This window comes from Protopterus annectens, chromosome 14.part0 (genome assembly GCF_019279795.1).
Source record: "Protopterus annectens isolate FY-2018-M chromosome 14.part0, PAN1.0, whole genome shotgun sequence".
Lineage (NCBI taxonomy): Eukaryota > Metazoa > Chordata > Ceratodontiformes > Protopteridae > Protopterus > Protopterus annectens.
The window spans coordinates 1,054,632,720-1,054,650,748 of record NC_056748.1 but is presented as its reverse complement, the minus strand read 5'-3'; the positions used below and the strand labels follow the sequence as shown (position 1 = coordinate 1,054,650,748).

General features: G+C 39.8%; 1 protein-coding gene across 1 annotated transcript in view; it reads right to left on the bottom strand.

The window, feature by feature from the left end:
* The window catches only part of PRXL2A (peroxiredoxin like 2A), a 441,868-nt gene extending 431,807 nt beyond the window's left edge, over positions 1 to 10,061 (bottom strand). Inside the window, exon 1 of the mRNA XM_044056873.1 lies at positions 10,043 to 10,061. The gene's annotated coding sequence lies outside the window, so the exon portion shown is untranslated. The remainder of the gene's footprint in view (positions 1 to 10,042) is intronic.
* Between the last annotated feature and the right edge of the window lie 7,968 nt (positions 10,062 to 18,029).

Sequence of the window (18,029 nt, the reverse complement as noted above, 5' to 3'; positions counted from 1 at the left end):
GAGAAAGCACAGAATATTAGCTGGGGTTAAATTAAAAGTCATAGGAGTCTATATAGGATCAAGTGGGAAGTAACTGTATTTTAGCCAGGAGTGGAGCGACAGCCAGTGCAGTTATCCAGGAGATGCATTTTAGGACATTTTAAAGGATTTGTGTGAAGAGTCTGCATTTACAGGGAATGGAATGGCATTCTAGAGAGTTTCCTGCTGAGCTTGTTGAGTTGGTTAAAATTAGTAAGTTTTTATCACTTGATTATAGGGTTCTATTTGGACTATAACCAAGTAAGAATATTGAGAAAGCTTGGGCATTTTCTAGGGTTGGGGATTAATATATTTGTCTTAGTCAGTTGAAAGTAAGACAAGCAGTGAGGGAGTTCTAACCAGAGGAGCTTTTTCAGGGATAAACAATGCAAACTTTGCAATTTTAGATGGCAGACAAAATCTGCACAGACAGCTAGTGCAAAGGTCCAAAAAGCAATGATACAAACCCAAAAAAAATGGCCCAGCAACAAAGAAGGAACCAGACTTTAAAAGTCAAAAACAGCAACAGTCCAGTTTCGGCCCTAAGCCTTCAACTGATGGTCCGGTTTGATGGGCTGGTCCGTTTGTTTTGGGTTTGCAATTTTGCAATTTGGTCATAGCACTGTTCCACAGTGTTTCGTACTTTGATAAGTATGGGGGTCCCTTACAGAACAGTTGGAAGTAGGCACGCTGTAGCTATATGCACTTTTTTCCCTTCTTTAGTTAAAAATTAGTAAACTCTATAGAGGAGATAAATTCTTGATGCATTTATTTTGTTTGTTTTTCTTTTATATATGACGACTACATTTCATATGTTCATTGATTATTGTTCCTAACAGCTTGGAGTGTGAAACAGTTTCAAAAGTGATGTTACTGAAAGAGATTTTGGTGAAGTTGGTTTGTTCTTTTAGAATGTTTTAGGAGTAAAGAGCAGAAGTGTGATTCTGGAGGGGTTCTATAGAAGCTGGGAGTTATAGAGCCAAGCCTCTACACACAGGAGGGATATCAGTGCTAGTTGTACCTTTTCAATAGTTTTAGCCAATCGGATGAGCATTGGATCATCTACATACTGTACTACAGAGGTGTTTTTGGTTGATTTGTGGAAGACATTAATGAAAATATTAAATGAGAGAAGACCTAAAATGGAGCGGTGTTGTGCCTGCAAATATAGGGAAGGAAGGAAATGTGAGTAGTCTATGTGACTGCCTGTCAAATAAGTAACTGGAGAACCATGACAGGGATGGACAATCTAGTCCAAGACAGAAGAGTTTGTTAAGAAGTTTAGGTGACATCTTATCAAAGGCTTTGGACAGGTCAGGGAATACTGCTGACATTACTTTTCAGGTGGCATTATGCTGGTTAATACGAGTACAGAAATTGAGAACTGCAGTGTTGGTACTGTGATGTGGTCAGAAGCCATTTGGGTAAGAGAAAGCAAATTATTTTCCAGTATAGATTTTAGTAATTGTTGTTTATATATGCATTTCTCTAGGATTTTGGTTGGGGGGACAGGACAGTAATGATGTGCCCACCTTTGTAAAGTGGAAAAACAAAAGTCATGTACTTACCATAACAATAGAATGAGGAAAGATGAAAACAGGCACCACCAATGTATGCGCCTTGGAACTGACCGGATCTAGCCTAAGCTATCCCCAAGTTTTGGATCCAGTGCTTAGACTCCTTCCTTACCCATAATCCTGTGTGCAAGGAATGAGCTACCTCAGATCAGGTTTGCCTACAAACAGAGGGGAATTTTAGAAATATAAAGGTATCACTATATAAGCAGCTTAAGTAACCTTAACAAATCCATGACTAATAAGGAGAATAAAAAAAAGAGAAACACACTGCCTTCAGGAGCCAAGGCAAGGTCAGCTAGAACAATCTTAGAATGGAAATATAAAAAGAGAAAAATTAGGAGGGGAATGGTGAGAAGGTAGTTAAGGAAGGATAGAAACAGAAAACACTAATCTATTGTTTTGGTGTGTATGTAACTTTCGTATCTGATGCTGTCTTTTCTGTCCATTCCTCAATGTATGCAATAGACTCCCCAACTACTTTTTCACTTGGGATCCCTTACGAAAGGGTATTACAGAGAACAGCAGAACCAAAGGAGGCTCTAGATCTAGATTCTATACATAATTTACAGTGTGAAATAAAAGTATGTACCTTGAACCAGGTGGCTTCAGGACATATGTCAACTGGAACACTACAGAAGAAAGCTGTAGAGATAGACACAGATCTGGTAGAATGAGCCATTGGAGTCAATAGGAGTGGCAGCCTTCTTTCTTGATAAATGAAAGAAATGCATTGTGACAATCAAAGAAAAAGAGTGACTTTAGAAACTAATCTTTCCAGTTCAGTTGAAGAAAAGGAGACAAATAACTGATCAGATTTCTTGAAAGGTTTCATCCTATACAAACAGCAACACAGCTGATGACAAAAATGCAAGGTGTATTCCATCTTTAATTGAAAAATTTGGGGAGAACACTAAGATTAGTCGACTGATTTATGGATGATTCAGATGCCAACATAAGAAAATATGGGTTTAAGATATGCTGTCCTTGTGAAAAATTAGGTAAGTAGTTTTTAAAGATAGGTCTTGTAGCTCAGAAATTCTTCTAGCAGAAATTATAGCCATCATAAAGTATTTCATGATAAAAATTTTAGTTCAGCTTTAGCAGCAGGTTCAAATGGGGGTCCAGTCAAAGCCTGCAGCACAATGGCAGTATCTCATGGACAGACTGGTTCTCAGAGATGAGGGCATGTAAAAAATGTACCTTTGGAGGAAAGCTTTCAATAATCTGTGAGATGCAATGAACGTATATGTATGTTTTTCACATATATCAAAGGGTGATATAGAAGCTAACTATACCTTGATTGCGGAACAGCTGGCTCTACGTTGGAAAATTGCTGGAAGAGGTGCTGAGAAAGGATTGATATTCTTTTCAATGGCCCAAATCGAAAATCTTTTCCATTTGCTCCTATAAACCTTCCTAGTCGAAGGGATTTTGGCAGGAAGGCAAAATGCAGACAAGTGAAGTTGAAAACCTGGACTGGCGAGTCATCACTGGATTTGCAGAAACCATGCAGTCAGTTTCACGGACTGAATGTTTAGGTGAGGCAACCCCTACAGGTGAGTCAAAAGATCTGGGTCCGAGCCCAGCACCCAAGGTGTGTACTAGATGAGGACAGAGGAAAGGAAACTACTTGGCAAGCTCAATAAGGGGCAATGAGGATGAGCATGACCCTCATGATAGATGCTTTCTGCATAAACTTGGAAATTAGGGGCATCAGAGGAAAAACCTAGAGGAGACCCAGGGACCAAGGGTGCATTAGACACCCCTGGATGAATCCCCCTCTCCTGGGATTAGAGCAAAGAACTTGCTGCATTTGATGTTGCAAAGAGGCGCAAATAGGTTGCAATAAGGTTAGTCCCATCTGCTGAAAATCTGCTCTGCTACTGAGCTGAGGGATTGAGGACTACTAGTGAAGGATTAGGATGGATCTGATCAGTCTGTCCGCAAGAATACTGATCTCCCTGGAATATGCATTAGTATTAGAAAGCTCTGAGACTATATCACCCACTGCTACACTCTCATGGTCTCTTGATACAAGGGGTAAGATCTGGCTCCTCTGTTGATATATCAGACCACTACCATATTGTGTCGGAATAGATATCACAGTTGTAGGCAGACAGCTCTGACATGCTTGCAACGCTAGGAGGATTGTACTCATCTCCACTATACTGATGTGAAGACTGGCCATGTTTGGCGCCATGGGTCTTGGACAGTTCTTCCCCAGATAATGCTCCCCCCAACCCCAGTTGGGAAGCATCCATGGTCAGTGCGGATTGGGGGAAGAGAGAATGAAAGGATGTCCCTGTAGAGCATGTTTAGACTGTAGCCAACACTTGAGAGTTCTGCAATTATTCATTAGCATCACTAGAAAAGATGTGGGTTGTCTTCTGATTGACCACTGAAATGCTAGAGTCCACTGAAGAAGCTGAGAGATACAATGAACGCATGTATGGTTTTCATCCATATCAAAGGCCATGAGAGTGTAGCAGTGGGTGATATAATCTCACAGCTTTCTAATAGTAATGCATATTACAGGGAAATCCAGTATTCTTGCAGACAGACTGATGAGATCCTGAAAAAAATGGCTAATGGCACTAATGTGATGGAGGCTGCCACAGGCCTAGAAGACAAAGAATTAGTCTCATTGGTTGCTTCAGGTGAGATCGAACTTCTTTGGCTTATTGATGTAGGGATGTGATTCTCATCTAAGGGAGTTTTGATATCTGAAGTCTTGTGTCCAATGAATTCCAGAGACTGGACTGGTTGTAGCTTGGATTTTTCTAAATTTACTGTAATTCCCAGCTCTAGGAGTCCCTGGCCTGAACTAGCTGCTTCCTGGAAGGGGCAGTAATGATCCAGTTGACCAGGTACGGGAATACTCAGAAACCCTGCAACAACAGATGAGCTACCACTACTGCCATACACTTGGTAAACACCTGGTGGGGGGCTGTGGTGAGACCAAAGGTCAGAGCTCTAAATGATTAATGACTGGATCTGTCCAATTTTTATGTGGTAGGATGAATCCTGGAGATTTAGTAAGCACATTCAGTCATTCTTCCTCAGTAATGGAAGAAAGAACTTAACTGTGATCATTCAGAATTCTGTTAGCTACACACACTTGTTTAAGCAGCTTAGGTCCAAAACTGGCCTTAGGTCCCTATTTTTCCTAGGCACTAAAAAGAATCTTGAGTAAATTCCAGAGTCTGTCTGGTCTGGAGGGACCTCTTGCAGGGCTCTATTTCTGTGAAGGTTCCTTATTTCTGAAGCTGCTTCTTCCCTTTGCAAGGGTGGTATTTTGGGGTGCGGAGGAAGGGTATGAAAAGGAATTAAATAGCCTCTGGTTATGATCCTCTGTACCCATCTGTTTTGAGTGAACGTCCAGGTTGTGGGGCGCAGGGGTTAATGCTTGCTGATTACCTCCAGAGTACACCAGTCAGGCAACCATTCAGGAATTCTAGAAAGGCTTCTTTGACAAGGAAACCCTGAAGTCTTGGTTTTGTGGACAACCCCTATCCCTTGGGCAGTGTGTGTGTTTGTCTGTCCTTGTTAACCAGGAAAAAAGTACGACAGGGTAAAACCCATTTTCAGCACGAGCCCGGGGAGAAAAGCTCCACATTTAAGTTGCACATGATGTACATTTATAATTGCAGGGTAAAAACATCTATACGAGCTTATTTACATGATATGCAATTATTTCTTACATGAACATAGTATTTTAATAAAAAAATATAGAAATTAACAAATTGGCTAATTATTGAATAGAAAAATAACATACAGTAACAGATGTATTTATAGCATGATAGCTAAAGAGAAAATATCGAAGTGCAGTGTTTTTGAGTTCAGTAATAATTTACCGACAGACAAATAGTAATGCAGCTGATGGGAGAGATATGATAGGAGAAATTATGGAAATGAGCAGGAAGACAAATGGACAAAGGAGGAGGAACTGTAGTTAGTGGTGGGGTGTGAGAGGAGGAGGAAAAGAAAGACTACATGAAATTAGTGCAATATGATGAGTGACAAGGTACAAAAAGACTGCCCATTATAAGGATCCCCCCTCCCCAGAGCTCTTTCTCCAGAAGTGTCAGACACAAACTTCTCAGATTTATGAAATCACATTCTCTTTCCTCCCTCCTGGTTTCTGTAAAAGGTTCTTTGAGAGATACAGAATTACAGGGATTTTCCATCCCTCTCACTCCTTGATATAGTCTCTCTCACTTTTGGAGCAAAAAAGGTTCAGCCATCATATGGGATGTTGGAGGATGTCTTGGAAATGCTCTGGAAAATCCCACAGCCTCATCCAGGTGTGTCTTCTTGTGGAAATGTCCATACCAGCTGCTTTAGACATACCCTAAGTAGCATTAGATCCAGGTGACATAGAAGCATTAGATAGCGACTGTATGACAGCCAAGTGTGAAACAATGGATTGTCTCTGATCCACAGTCAAGGCCCCTGGGAGAGAACTGGAGATTTCCCGAAGTCAAATCTCTCTGGAAGCAAGTAAAGTGTACCAAATAATTAAGCACTCTCATCAAAAAGGTAGATGAGGCGCAGACACATTTCCTGAACCTGTCCAATACACATGACTGGATGGAGCTTTCTTTTGTGAGCTCATTCTCATTGGCTGCAACCCTACCATAGAATCCACTGGAAAACCCATGCTCAAATGGTGTTGGTCTTCAGGTACAAATAAAAACTTGTCAGGCTTCTTGGGGACAGATTCAGCTATGTCTGGTTCCTTCCATTCCCAGGAGGAGATCAGGTTGATTATATTGTCAGCTGCGGAACCACTCAAGAAGTAGATGGGCCAGAACCAAAATCCTCATGAAAAACTGATTCCTCTGGAAAAAGTGTTTGTATGGACCAACTCCCTTTCCGTCAAAGATGTTTGAGAATCTCTCTGAATGAGATGTCCTCGGGGGGGGGGGGTCTGGGAGAACTTTCACCCTCATCAAAATCAGTGCCAGTGGACAGGGATTCCTCAAGGGAACCCAAGTGTCTCTTCTTACACTTGCGTTTCCTGTGAACCTCCTCTGTGGGCTGTTCAGAGAAGGACTTGGAAACAGTCTCCTTTGGGGAAAATAGGCTTGAGGCTCTCAAGAACTGGCTGTCCCTATGGGCCAGGCAGCAGGTAGCAGACCCTGGAAAATCCAATGGGGGAGGGTTGGAAATGGCTCCAAAAAGGAAGAGCTCTCGAGGTTGAGAGAGTATTTCAAAAACCTCAAACGCCGAGCTTGACACAGATCTGGGGAGCAATTCTTGAAGGCATCTAGGCCCAAATGCCATTCAGCTAGGATCAGAGGCCATCACAGGAGCTGATCTATCAAGTGTCAGTGCCACTAGAGGAAGGAAAGGCCTTGTCATTTGAGCTGACTTCATCAGAGAACTCACTGGAGTTAAAAAAAAAAAAAAAAAAAAATTATGAAGCCTCAGCTCTGTTGCTGATTTACCCTGGGAAAGAGTCCGATCCAGGGGTTCCAATCAGAGTGGCTGGATCAGAGAAGGTGCCATTAGCTTGCGAGGCAAAATAAGATCTATTGGATCTGACAGTCAGAGGCAGGAGTACCCCAAATGGATCTGGGTCTGAAAGAAACATCTCCTCTTCCTGTCCACGTCTACTTCAGTGAGACACCAAGAAGATCTAGCAGACCTCAGAGATGAAGTAGGAGGAGGAGGTTTCAAAGGATAATGTGGTCTATCCTGCAGGACAGGAGACAGGAGCCTAGAGAATAGAGGATCCTGGCAAAACCTGGGTGGAGTTATGGGTCTAATAAATATAGGGTCTGGAAAGAGCATTGGCTCCAAAGATCTAGAGAGTTTGGCTGGCACATCCGACAAGGGTGTCGGATACAGGATTCTCTTTTTTGAATATTTCGATTTTTCTTTCTTTTTCTATTTTTCTAAGCAGCAGTAGCTGCAGAATTCCCAGATGCTGAAGAGGGCTTCTCTCCAGTGGTGGGCTGAAGGAAACCTTTTAAAATCAATTTGTTCTCTCCATGATGGCTCGTTGGCCAAAAGCCTCACAGGTGACAAGATAAAAAGGCCCCAAGCAGTACACACACTTCACAGGTGTCCAAATTTGGAATTTTATGTGAGCAAGTCACACACCTTTTGAACCCAAAATGCTCAGTCATCCTGTCCAGTCAAAACTAGAAAGCAGAAAGGAGAGAAAGAAAACAGAATATCTTATAAAGTTAAAAAACTCTACAGTATTCTGAGATTGAACTATTACAGAGAAAAACTAATAAACAAGAGAGGAGGAAACCGTAGCATGAGCTAAGAGGTGAAAAATGAAAAATAAATATGGCACTTACGAGCAAAATCTGTCTTAGAAACCAAAAACTACTCCGAAGTATGAAAGAACTCTCAAGTGCTGATGGTGGCAAACAGGATTTGAGGTGGCTTGTACTTCGCACAAGGGATGATGGGTAAGGGAAGAATCTGAGCACTATATCTAAAGCTCGAGGATGGCTGAGGCTGGATCATAGATTGGATAGGAGACCCATACATTGAGGAACTGATAGATAAGACATCATATTACAGAATTTCTTCCATAGCAGAGGAACAGCTCTCTGATGGAGCGACTGAATGCTTACTGGGAAAGCTACTACATCTGCTGCTAGTTTAATATATTCAGGAGAAAGGTTATCTGGGACAAGAGAGTGGTAGGTTTAAGTATGAATAGAAGTGCTTTATTGAAGGTGGTTACATATGTACAAACTGATGCAACTGTTTGAAAAAAGAAAGTACTGAACTGGCTGTGAAGTTGGCTGTTGTGAGAGTTGGTTGGGGTGTATGTTCAGGGTGAATGAGTTTATTTTGTTGACTGGTGAAGTGAGATCTTTTATCCGATTTGATCTTATTTTTGGCCTCATTTCTAAGCTGTCCATAAATATGGGGTTTGTTGTCATTTTTTGTTTTGTTTGCAATGACTCCAGACTTTCTCTGTCATAAGCAGTTCCGTTTCTTTTGTTAACCAAGGAGCTGGGTTGAATTTAACTCATTTCTCACAAAGGCATGGTTGTTCAGTACATCTATGGAAGTGTTATGAAGAAGGATACAGCTTTTTAAAGGTATATTTATTAAGGTTAGTTGTGTTGCAAGCCTGACTGATGTGGTGTGTTCTTGGGGTGAATGGACACTCCCTTACAATAAAGGTGGGTAAGGTGGTCACTTAGACTGTCTGGTAAGAAGCCAGAAGTAACTTTTTCTGAAAAATGTATTAAAACCCACTCCAGGGTGCTTTGTCTATTACTGTTTTTGTTGTATCTTGATGGAGTATCTATAAGTTGAATAAATCCATAGAGGTTAATGTTTTTGGCTAACAGTAAAACATATATCCTCTAACAATCAATATTAAAATCTTCCATTATGATGGTTTCTTGATGAGCAGATGAAGAACCCCATGAAAGGAGTTGCTTAGTTGGGTCACTATTTTCAGTGGGGATATATACTATAACCCAAGCAGAAAATTCACAGTGTGGAGGGTGTGAAATTCACTCCTTGAAATATGTTACTGGGTTTTCTGAGACTTCAAGGCATATCAGATTTTTCTTTTTGATATATACTACAATACTTATGTTTTTATGGTTGTGTATAGTCAGAGTAGCCAATAGGACTTAAACTGTTCCTATAGCTGGGGGTAGTTGGATGAAGTGACAGGTTGAGAGTTTGTTTATATATGATGACAAACCCACCATCTCTTTTCCTTTTTTTCCCCTCTAGTACAAAAATGTTACTGCCTGGGAGAACCATGTCTTCATCTCAAATCTTCTGCTTTAGCCATGTTTCTGTGGCTAGGACTATGACTATGTCAGGTAGGTGCTGGGAAATCCAGGCCTGTACCTCCTAGAGTACGTTACAGAAACTTCTGAGGTTGATATTAAAGAGAAGACAACATAGATGGAATGTTATGATGAGTACATAACTTATTTATAAAAACACGAAAAAATGAGCAGTGGAGCACACCCAATTACTGGTTTATTCGACAACAATAATGTAAGCAAAGCACAAACTAAGCTTTCGGTGAGCCCAGTGTCTCACCTTCTTCAGACAAAATTTACAAGCCAACTAGCGTTCTTTATGTAGTAGATTTTCAATTAATTAATTAGATCCAATTATGCAAAATCCTATTCAATTATATATAAAACAGGTTTTTATACAAAATTTTTAAAATTTAAAACCCATCTTACTTAAACTACTTGCAACACATAAACATTTAACTATAAAAACATTTTAATACATTAATATTAAAAACACACATGAAATTCCCAAATAGAAAACTTCATGTTATTCAATTGTTTATCTTACCTAGCTATCCCACACTATTTTCAAACCTCATAGTAATTCTAAAACTACATAAATTCATATAAAATATGTATAATATATATGACATGATAGACCTACAATTGTTTCTATGACAAGTTGCAACAAGAGAGTTAAATTACCTTCAGCATTCGCTTCATTCACGGAACTCTCTCCTGCTGATGAATTACAAGGTACATCCTCCTTCTGGGAAAATAAGGATCCTTGGGTTGACATGCCCGAGCTGCTCATGGTAAACCACAACCGACAAACTGTTTCCAAACGTACCAAAACAGAACACGAACTGAGAAAAACACGAAAAAATGAGCAGTGGAGCACACCCAATTACTGGTTTATTCGGTGAGCCCAGTGTCTCACCTTCTTCAGACAAAATTTACAAGCCAACTAGCGTTCTTTATGTAGTTGATTTTCAATTAATTAATTAGATCCAATTATGCAAAATCCTATTCAATTATATATAAAACAGGTTTTTATACAAAATTTTTAAAATTTAAAACCCATCTTACTTAAACACATAAACATTTAACTATAAAAACATTTTAATACATTAATATTAAAAACACACATGAAATTCCCAAATAGAAAACTTCATGTTATTCAATTGTTTATCTTACCTAGCGATCCCACATTATTTTCAAACCTCATACTAATTCTAAAACTACATAAATTCATATAAAATATGTATAATATATATGACATGATAGACCTACAATTGTTTCTCATACTAAAATTTAAATACCATACACTTATCATGCATGGTATAAACGTTATACCAAGTTACCACTAAAGTGGATTGACCTTTAAAATAACATATTACAGCTAATACATTCACCTTTTAGAATGTGCTGCATTCTATATAGGAAAAACGAAAAGAAAACTTAGACAGCGCATTTATGAACACACTTATGCTATAGCCAAGCAAGATTTTAATAATGCCCTTGCCAGGCACATCAATGCCTGTCCTGGACATTTTTTTAAGTTTACAGTCTTGGGAAAGACATTTGTAGACAATAAAAGTGGTCCTTGGCAGGTTTATTTAGAAGTAAATGAACTTTGTTGGCAGTTACGTACATGGGCATATATCAACCCAGGCTTAAATGAGTGTGTTTCTATTGCCCCTGTTTTAAAATTGTTGTCTAATAAAAGGTGAATGTATTAGCTGTAATATGTTATTTTAAAGGTCAACCCACTTTAGTGGTAACTTGGTATGAGGTTTATACCATGCATGATAAGTGTATGGTATTTAAATTTTATGTGTATTAATTTTCATGTGTATTAGTTTTAATATTATTTAACTGATAGACGAGTATGAGAAACAATTGTAGGTCTATCATGTCATATATATTATACATATTTTATATGAATTTATGTAGTTTTAGAATTAGTATGAGGTTTGAAAATAGTGTGGGATAGCTAGGTAAGATAAACAATTGAATAACATGAAGTTTTCTATTTGGGAATTTCATGTGTGTTTTTAATATTAATGTATTAAAATGTTTTTATAGTTAAATGTTTATGTGTTGCAAGTAGTTTAAGTAAGATGGGTTTTAAATTTAAAAAATTTTGTATAAAAACCTGTTTTATATATAATTGGAATAGGATTTTGCATAATTGGATCTAATTAATTAATTGAAAATCTACTACATAAAGAACGCTAGTTGGCTTCTGAAGAAGGTGAGACACTGGGCTCACCGAAAGCTAGTTTGTGCTTTTGCTACATTTATTGTGCTCTAATAAACCAGTAATTGGGTGTGCTCCACTGCTCATTTTTTCGTGTTTTTCTCAGTTCGTGTTCTGTTTTGGTACGTTTGGAAACAGTACATAACTTATTTATATGATGTCAATTTTCATCCTATCCTCAACCTATGGGACACATTCCCCAGCTACCTTAAATCCTGGGTGGACTCAAGGAAACATGTTCCTCAGCACCACCGAACTGAATGACTCTACACTGGACACCAGATCCAATTTGTACTGTGTAACAAAGACATGGGGAGTAGCCCAAGTTGCTGCTGCACAAATGTTATCCATAGACTCTCTAGATTGTAAGACAGATGAAGTTGCTATTGCTGTAGTTGAATGGGCTTGTAAAGGTTTCAATAAGGCAATGCCCAATTGATTATAAAAGAAAGAAATACAACTGGTGAGCCATATGGACAAGATTACTTTGGTGGCTAGTTTACCCAATTTAATGTCTGAGAAGGAATCAAATAATTGGTCAGATTTCACGATATCCTTGGTTCTGTGAAGGTAAAAAATGCAATTGTCTGTGAACATCTAATAAATGTAACAAATATTCACCTTTGTTCTCAACTTTTAGAAAAATACTGACAAACTGATGAACTGATTTATGAAAAGACAGGAGTATGCGTCAAACTGTAGAGGAGAACACAGGTTGTCTGGCTATTAATGGAAGTGGAGAAACCAGGCAGTCAGCCTGAGATTGGGTATATCTAGGTGAATAATGTCCGACTGGTGAGACAGAAGGTCTGAAGTTGGATCCAGAATCCACAGTTGAAGTAAGTGAGGTCAAAGGAAGGGGAACCAAATCTGTCAAGGCCAATATGGTACAATGAGGATTATTTTGTTCTTTAACCTGGCCACTTACTGCAGAGTAGGTGGAAAGGCATAAAGAAGCTCAGAGGGCCAACTGAAGAAAAGCATCACTTGGTGACTCCCCATGAAGGGGGAATCAGGGCGAAGTAGCTTTTGCACTTGTTTTGTGGAGAGAAAAAACAGATTGTAGCAAGGCTGACCCCACTGATGGAACATCCTTTCCATCACATTTTGATTGAGGTACCAATCGTGGGGTAGAAGAACGCACTCTCAATTTGTCTACTATCACACTGGACTTCCCTGGAATATGCACTGCTATGAGAAAGTAGCTGGATGAGATCACCCATTGCCACAATCTGAGAGCTTCTCGACACAAGGGGTAGGATCTGGTTCCCCCTTGTTTATTGATATACCAGACTACTGACATGTTGTCAGTTTGAATTGCAATCATATCCAAAGGGAGAGCATCCTGGAAAGCCTGCAGCACTAAAAGCACTGCTCTCATCTATTGGACACTGTAACCTGACCTCTGCGGGGGACCAAGGCCCTTGAACTGTTTTCCCCAAAAAATGCCCCCCACTCTAGCTGGGAAGAATAAGTAGTCACTATGGCCTTGGTTTGGGGGAAAATAAATGGGCCACCTTGTTGAATCCACCATCTAAGATCTTTTTGCATATATTGGTGATCCTTATCTGAGTTGACAGTGGGTGGTGAAGGACAGACCATTGCACCGAAAGCAGCCACTGCAGAATTCTCATAAGAAATCTGGCCAATGGGACTAGCATTATTGCTGCCGCCATGGACCCTAGAGTCTGAAGAACCAGTTGTACTGAGATCTTGTTGCTGCAAATTATTTTCATGACTTGTGATCACATTGTTTCCACTCTTGAATGGGGTAGTGAGGCTAATGTTTCTTTTGTGTTGAGAATTGCTTCTAAAAAGTTTAAACTTTGTGTGGGCTCTAGAAAGGATTTCTCATAGTTAATGGATATCCCCAGATTTGAACACGTCTGGAGAACATAGTCTTTTGCCTGCAATAGTTGATGCCTGTTCAGGGTGAAAATAAGTCAGTCATCTAAATACGAAAACACACGGAATTCATGCAGTCTCAAGTGAGCCGATACAACTACCATGCACTTGGTAAACATCCTAGGGACTGTAGTGAGACCAACAGGTAGCACTCCGAACTGATAATGACTGGCTCCCAACTAGAAGCAAGTACCTTCCGAATCGCTTGTTCATCTATATGTGATAATATGTATCCTGAAGGTCTGTCAAGCACATCCAGTCATCCTTTTCCAAAAAAATGGAAGAATGGACTGAAACGTGGCCATCCAGAAATTGTTGCATCAAACTGACTTGTTCAAGTTGCTGAGATCCAAGATTGGTCTCCAGTTCCCTGTTTTCTGTGGCACTACACAGAATCTTGAGTAAGTTCCAGATCCTCTCTGGTCTGGTGGGTCCCTCTTAGATGACTCATTTTTCTAGCAGCTTTTGTAGTTGAATAGCTGTCTGATCCCTCTGATCGGGTGGAACATCAGGGATTTTCCTGCAATGGGGAAGAGGAAGGAAAAATGGTATAATATAACCTCTGGAAATGATCCTCTGCATTCAGATGTATGATATTTCTAGCCAGTCTCTCCATTGCAGGGACAATCAAACCCAGATTCCCTCCAGAGAAAGTCAATCGTGCCTCCATTCAGCAGAGCTGTAACAGTCTGCCAAAGAAAGCATCTCTGGACCCTTGGTTTTGCAGGCCTTCTCTGCTGCGAGAGCTGTGTCTACCATTTGAGTTCCCTCCTCTTCCCCTGGGAGGAGTTACTTCCATGCGAGTCTTGAAAAGACCCTTGGGATTTACTGAACCACATTTTTCCACTACCTCGCTGATTTCTGGGAAAGATCTCGGAGGAATGCAGAAATTTACACCCATGGCAGACATGGTCTTACCATCTTTCTCATACCTGGAAAATGTCTCTTTTACCTTGGGTCCAAATAAGGATGTACTGTCAAAAGGAGCATTGATGAACAAAGACTTGAAAGGCTCCACAAAGTCACGCAAGTGCATCCAGGCCTGCCTCCTGATGGAAATGCCTGAACATACTGCTCTATTCATTCCTTAGGCTGCATGAGAAATTACCCTCATGGAAAGATTAGAAATAGACTGGCGGGTAAGCCAACTGAGAAGTAAGAGGCATGTACATCCTCAGAAACAGATCCTGTGAGTATCTGATGGCTCTTTAATCAGATTTCTCTGTAACCTAGTGAAATGTGCCACGTAGTTCAGGGACTGTAAGGAGAGGGTCAATGAAGCATAGACACTCTTCCCAAACCTAGCCATCACCAGAGACTCCTTGTTGGGATGGATAGAGGAAGTTTCATCAGTTAGCTCCTTTTTTGTGGCTGCTGCCATGACCATGGCATCCACAGGCACACCTTTAGTCCAAAATTGCTTGTCATCAGGAGCAGTAATAATTATGTCTGGTCTCCAGGGAATCATCTCAATGGTGTCACGGGCCTTCCCGTGCCCAACGAAGAGATCAATTCAACAAGCTCATCAGTGGGCTGAGTTACCCAGGAGGTAGAAAGGTGGAACCAAAAGCCTCCATGTATATGGACTACTCAGACAAAGAATTGCTGGGTTTTCAGTCACACACTTTGCCCCCATGGAGAAAAGGATTGAGACACTGTACACAGATGACAAGGTTGAGGGTTCAGGATCCAAGGGGGTAGGAACCTTCTGAGCTGTCGAAGCAGACATGGCTCTCTTCAAAACCTTAAAGGCTAACCTCCTCTAAAAGGGGCAGGACTCCGGATCAGAGAAGACAAGCATCTGGATCCTAGTCACTCCCTGCTCTGAGGATAATCCTCCTGACCCAGAAGTCGGAGCTAGGTTAATCCAATCCAATACCCCGAGGCAGAGGGATGGCTCAGAAAACTTCAGAGTTAACTTCAGGATCTCAGAGCAGACAAGGCAGCTATAGCTCTGAGAGGTCTCCTGCTCCAACTGAACCAAAGAACTCGGAACAGACACTGGATCCAAGGACAGGGAAATCTTCGGATCAGATGCAGACGGAGCCGGGTGGCTTGGATCCAAGAACTCTAAAGCTTCAAATGAAGTTAGAGGAAGAAGTAAAGGAGGGGTAGTATATGTCTGGATATCCTGACCCAAAGGGGGAGGAAGCAAGGAAACCCCTGGCATACCCTGCGCCCAGAGAATTTTGCTCACCAATCTCTCATCATCTTTGGTTAAACTCTTAAAAGGACGAGTGGACATAACAGATAGTGACTTTGGCCTCTCCAAAAAGGGAGAAGGAACTTTAAATAGAAATTGATCCAATGACAGCAAATACAGAGTCCTGGGTAAAACAGGTAGTCTTGTAGTCCAATCCTTTGATTTCGGAGTTGGATCCAAGAGAGGGGGATCTGACGAATCCTTTGACTTATCTAAAGTCAGATCCGAAGTAGTAGATGTATCCACAGTGTGCCTTGTTTTAACTTTCAGTTCTGAAGAGATATACGGATCTAAAAGTATGGGTCTCTTAATCGTTGGAACAGAGATCAGCCTCCTCTTCAATTTTTCAGAAGCCTTAGAAGAAGAGGAAGGGCTTGAAGATTCTGATTTACCCTTTTTTTTATTTTTCTAGGGGAGTAGCTCCAGATAGTGCCTCACTGAAAGCTGAAGGCAGTAAACCTTTAAGAATCAATTTATTTAACATTTGGTTACCAGGAAAGTCCGACTTGGAACAAAGCCAATTTTCAGTGGAGGCATGGGGAGAAACCTTCTATATGCATGTCTTTGTAACGTGGGAGGAAACCGGAGTACCTGGAGAAAACCCACACAAATACAGGGGGGACATGCAGACTCTGCACAGAAGACATCCCAGCTGAGAATTGAACCAGAGAACCTCTTGTGAGGCAACAACGCTATCGCTGCACCACTGTGCCATCCAGTTTGTTTTTGCATTCAACAAGAGCCCTATGATTGAATGTGTGGCAGACTGAACAATCTTCATGAAGATGGAGGGGTTCCAAACAATAAACGCACAGTGTACAGGAGTCCAAGTAAGACAATTTATGGCTACATTTCCCACATTTTTTAAATCCAGCCTTTTCTTTTTCTGCCATTCTATGACAACCAAAGAGAGACAGAGAAGAAAATATCTTTTTAAGAAAATAATTTTTTTTTGAGAAAATGCAAAACGGGAATACCAACAATGGTAAGAAGATTACACAAAGTATAAAATGAGGCAATACTACCAATAGTATTCAAGGGTACTTTCACACGGAAGAGGAAAAGATAAAAAGAGAAAGGAATGAAAACAGTCACTAGGTAAGGGATGAAGGCTAAGCTATGTAACAAGAAAAAAAGGAGAACTTTATAGCACTTAGTAATTTAGAGGAAAAAATTTCTTAAATGTCACTTATCTGCTCGAGATCAACTGGTCACCACATCTAACACGAATAGTGGCAAACGAGATCTGAGGTACTTAGGAAGGGTGCATTATGGTTAAGGAAGAAGCTGGAGAGGTTTTTCTTACCATGAGCTATTGTAATGGCCGAGTTGCATGTGAGGGACCGGATCTAAACCCACAGGGTGAGGACAGAATGAAAATTTACATCAGATCATTATTTTCTAACATAGAAAGCACTGTGTATGTGGGGGTGTACATTAACATATTTAAATAATCCACTTAATTTATCTATACTTTCTATATATAATTTCAAGTAATGTGTTATTTTTTTTTGCCATAATAAATCTTTATTATTATAATATTTTCATACACAATGAAGAACAAAAATAACATTCACAAAACAAAAACCATTATCTAATATGACTAATAACCACACCCTATATACAATATTTACAAGAATGCTTCCATGTAACACATTTAAATATAAAAAAAACCATAAGAGTAAATGCAAGTAATAGACAGTTGCTTACGAAATTCTCCCCACACACATAAATAATTATTTATTTCCAAGTTGAAAATACTATGCTAGTATGATATTAAAAATCTGTTCCCAAATTTTTGGACTGTTAACATTCTTATTATGTGGGTTTAACAGTAGTTTATGAGCCAATATATGTTTTGTCGCTAGAACTCTAAAGTTTTGCCATGAAGTTTTAGATGGGTCTAACCAATTTGTAGCTATATAAAGCTTCATTAATAAAAAAAAATATTAATATATATAATAAATTTGTGATTTAGGGATCTCTTTCAGGGGAATATGCAGAATCATAAATTTCCATGATAACGTTGTACTTTGGTAACCCACCTTCTGAAGTTGAATCTTAAGGGAATTCCAAAGTTTGAAAATACATTTACAACTCCAGAACATATGAAGAAGATCAGCTGGTTGATTTTTACAATATGGATAAGCTGGGGAATTTTTAGGATTAAATTTAAGCAGGGCAAGGCGTGTATAATATGCATTGTTCCAAATCATCAACTGGGTATATATTAATTTTTGAAGAGAAGTAGATTTAATGGTCAAGTCAATTGCTTTTAACATATTACTTCTGTCAGTAAAATTTTCTCTTCCCAATAGTTT